Below are 4886 nucleotides of genomic sequence, written 5' to 3'. Positions count from 1 at the left end.
GCACATCCTGTTATGTCTAGAATAATCTAGGAGAAAAAATGGTAAGCCACCCCACTGGTTTTGATAATGGCACTACCCACTTTATTATGCATAATTTTCAAAGAAGATGGGCGCCTATAGTACAAGTGGGGGCCACGTTCTAGATGATCAGAAGCGTTTATTTCTTTGGCTTTAGCCTTTAGGGTTTGCAATGAATGGGCAATATAACAAAATCTACTCTAGTTGGACGATTCTAATTAATCCTCCAATCATGAAAATCTCTATAAATTGGTGGATTATCTATTAGGGTTCTTAGATCTGCATCTTTCGTTATGAAAACTACAGTGAATCTAACCGGGTAGAACTCACCCCTGAAAGCTGGCCATTAGAGGGAGGGTGCCCATTCCCTTATAACCCATCCCGTTTACTTTATCTCATATGGGACTATTTTCTTTTGCGTGGAACCCAACAAAAACCCTTGCCATTTGGATACAGGGATTTTATAATCCAGGATTCTAAAATCGAGGTTTTTTACAATCCTATATTATAAACTCCTTGTATCTAAACGTGTAGGCCTCTTGTAGACCCAAAAATTGCCTTTACCCATTGATTGTAAAAGTGACTTTCTGTGTGGTCGTTCCCTTTTACAAGTCGGGTTGGATGTATCCTCTACTACTCAAATAAGCTCTCACTGTAGAACCTCAATAGATCTCCGCTGATGTATCATACTAGATTATTGTTGATGTGAATGTGATGTAAATTCACCTTGGAAGTGTATATTAAGGGTCCAACTGGATGTGTACACATTACAATTTGGGTGTAATTTGGAAGCTTCTAGATGGTGTTCTGACCTAGTGGAACACCAGAATTGGATTTTGAGAATCAATGTGAGTCTAAAACTATTCATTGGACTCCAAATTAAACGTAAGATTGAGTCTAACAATCAGTTTTGGACTCACAGTCGGTTCTTAAAATCCAAAACAAACTGGGCATAAGCATAAAGTTTTATTTTTACTATTGAATGGCATGTTACGAAACTTGAAAATTTAAGTAACTAACACTGGAATATTTTCAAAGCTCAATTAAAATCTAAGACCTAAAAATAATAGAAATGCTTGTTTAGTCTTATCTTAGAAATTTCTAAGTAAACCTTAAACTCAACTCAACTAAGCCTTAGTCCCAAACTAGTTGTGGTCGGCTAATAAATTCTTTAGAAAAATTTCATGAAGTAGGTGAAAGGATTTCTAAGTAAACCTTACAAAATAAAATTAAAATATCAAATAAAGGATTACTTTTCTACTTGTCTCACCTAACTTCTACCTCCCTCATTTATTTATTTATTTTTGTTGAACCTTTTTTTTTTTGGGGTGGTTTATAGATAAAATTAATTTATCTATGAAAACTGTAAAACAACTAATTAATCAGAGATCATTAGGTTTTTGGAGTAATTGGCCGTAACTCCTGGTATAAGAGCTATCGTCTCACCGAATGGCCTTGGTCCCAAACCCAGCAACTTCTTGGGATAAAAATCCATGTGGCCACTCTTTTGGGGCAATGGCTATTAGGCAATTGGTTGTTTCACATGGAGAAGGAAAATACTTTGAAAACGAGATTCCGTTTGAAATGACAGTTGACTTGACCCTTTTAAATGTGTATTTGTTGATTTTACGGGGTTTGAGATCCCTCCATTTGTCTTTTAGTGGACGTGGCTCAAATGGTTGAAGCGCGTTTCTTCTTTTTTTCCAACCTAGAATCGCATTTTCCTAACCATGCTCGGTTTTTAATATCAAGGAGTTGTTGGGTTTAGAACCCAGGTAAGCTCGGGAGCAATAACTCTTATACCAAGTGAAACAACCAATTACTCCAAAAGCTTGAGTTGTTAGAGTTGGTGTTATTTAATCATTTATACTTAGACAAAAACAAAGTTCAATCCGGTTTGAACAAAACAGTACAGTTCCCAACTTGATCATCTATCCATTTTTAAAACACTGAGTAATAATCCATCTGTTTTTAAAACATTGAGTAATCATCCATCCGTTTTTAAAACATTGAGTAATTTAAAATGGGAGATGTTGGTACCTGCACTCTTTTCTTCTTTTTTTGACATTGGGACTCCTGTCGAAATTTTGAACACTTTTTCCATTTGCTATGCTTGCCAATAGTCTATGAAGATTTTATTAGAGATAAAGGCACAGCTTCTTTGAAAATATGTCAGTGTAGAGAAGGGCTGCCCGAGACATCCCTCACAAGGACGTGTCTTCCTAGCAGCACTCAAAATGTTGTGAATTGTTGATTTTGGCAAGGGCCTTTTCTTCCATGGGCCATCACTTTCTTACGGTCTTGAGTGGGGGCACGCATATGTATGGGACTGGATGGCACCCAACCTAGTATGGGACGTGTTTAAAGGGCTTTGCCTAACATGTTTCATCAGCTCTGGAGCTTTTGACTTATTGGTAAGGTATCTAACATTTGGTATTTGGTATCAGAGCAGCCACCACGTCCATGTGTTCGAGTCACAGAAGGAGCAACCTATGAAGAGGACTACCTGGAAAGGGCTACATGGTAAAATGCCAGAGTGAAAGCCACCTGAGTGAAGTTGCATAGAGTGGGCCGCCGTGCAAGGGGCAACCTGTGGAAAGGGCCACCTAAAAAAAAAGGCCGGAGTGAAACCCGTCACAGAGTAGGCCGCCCAGGACAACGCATGCGAAAGCGTGGTAGTGTGTTATGATCCTGAGTGGATGCCTGCCTAGGTATAGGATTGAGTGGGACCCAGCCTAGTATTGAGATGTTTAAAAGGCATTGCCTAACGCGTTCCATCAGCTATGGAGCTTTTGGCGTATTGGTGAGGGCTGATGTATTGCATATCCTCACGTATTGATTCCAAATACTCCGAAGACATGGTCATGGCGCATGATCGACAGCTCAGATACCACTTGTTACGTGCCTAATTGGCCCTAACAAAAATAAATAAATAAAGAAAAAAGATAGAAAGATGGGAAAGAGGTTGATTCGAGGCAACCAGATCTCCTAACGGACGATTCGAGAGGAGTCATGACTCTCCTAAATAACAAAGTTTCCTCTGGTGTAAGCTTATCTTGTCCTCTTTTTATTAAATTACAACTGCTTAATACAACTAAAAGAGAATGACACATCACAAGTCTATCCAAGCACTTACAACACACATAACCAATAATTAACCCCATGACTCTAAAACACATACCCACTACGTAACTACATACTGACTAACCCCATGTACATTACTGGCTTGCACATATCACACTTCTAGTGTATTTATGACTACTCCTTCTACACTAACAATGGGTGGCCAGGGGAAGAAAAGGGGCAGAGATATCATTTCGTAATTATTAATTAACATGGTCACCACGTGAGACACATACACCTCAGCTCTATTTTAAATATTAATACTTTTTGTATACTAATAGCACGCGAGTTGGATGCATGTTACGGACAACTGCCTAGTTACAAGGTTGTGCAGAGAATATGTTCAGGATTTTTTTCTCGGTGAAATGAAATTTCCACCCCCTTTTCCATTATTCCTACCCTCTTTCGTTTGTCCTCTCCTAAAATTGGTTGCATTTTTGTTTGTCTTTTCTTGAAAATAAAGTCATTTTAAGGAAAGGGCAAAAATATTGAGAAGGGGTGAGAATATCATTTTTCTCATCTTTTTATTATCTATTTCTAGATTCTAAACTATATATAGCGAAATGGTATCAACACAACCACGTTTTAATAACTACACAAACTCCGCTTGCGTTTTCTATTTTAATTGGCTTGTGAGATAGGGGTGCAATTCGGGTCGGGTTGAGGCCAACCCGACCCAACCCGAGGAACCCATTTTTCCAACCCGACCCGACCCGATTTCACCATTTGTTTGATTTCTCCATTTTATTTTTTGTATTTCCATCTCATCCTAGTCATTAGATGTTCCCCTACAAGAGGGTTAATTAGGACAACTTTCACCAAATTTTTTATGTCTATCTAAATTTGAGTTATATAATGACAAAACAAATATAGAAGTAAAATTTTTATACATATTAGAATTGGAAATCGGGTTTTGGGTCGGGTCGGGTCGGGTTGCCCGACACCCCAACCCGGTTTCCATTTCGGGTTGATTTTTCCCAACCCAACCCAACCCGATTTTTAAAAAAACCCAACCCAACCCGACCCAAATTCGGTTTCAACCCGTCGGGTTCGGGTTGAACCCGACCCAAGTTGCACCCCTAATGTGAGAGCTTTTTTGGAAACTTTAATAACATTTTACAGCTCTTTAAGGGCAATGATAGATTCCCACCCCCTGTAGGATAATTCGCACCCCTTTAACATGAATTATGTGGCAGACTTTAACCCTTTTTTATGTCAATTCATGTTAAATGGGTGAGAATTTGTCATTGCCCCTCTTTAAATACTAAAAGAGGGGTACCATTAAAAAAAAAAGATGGGTTAGTGAGCATATCGAAACATGGTTGAGCTGATATGACATCCCATACTATATATAGAGCTTTTACACGGTGTACACAGGTAAATTTTTATATAACTATTAAATTTGTCAATATAGCTTTCTCAGATATTAAACACCTTACATTTTAAAGTTTCAACTGTCAACATAGTGTGTGCGATTTTATAGTAACAGTTCATGGGCATAAAATTCTAAACTTTATATATAAAAAATAAAACTATTATAAATTTGTGTACATAAAACTCATGCATAAAAAACCCAGGGGTAATTTACGTAAAAATTATGTTTTATTTCTAAATCATTATTTGATTTCACATCCATCTTGTCTTGTATGATGAAAAAGACCAAAATACCATCTTCTTGTTTTTTTCTTTCACCTTCACCAGTGTCGACAACCATGTTGCAACTTGAAAGAGGAGGAGAGGATGAA

This window comes from Tasmannia lanceolata, unplaced genomic scaffold, assembly GCF_043159265.1.
Source record: "Tasmannia lanceolata isolate RefF3 unplaced genomic scaffold, GAP_Taslan_0.1 ptg000037l, whole genome shotgun sequence".
Taxonomy (NCBI): domain Eukaryota; kingdom Viridiplantae; phylum Streptophyta; class Magnoliopsida; order Canellales; family Winteraceae; genus Tasmannia; species Tasmannia lanceolata.
This window is presented reverse-complemented; position numbering follows the sequence as displayed.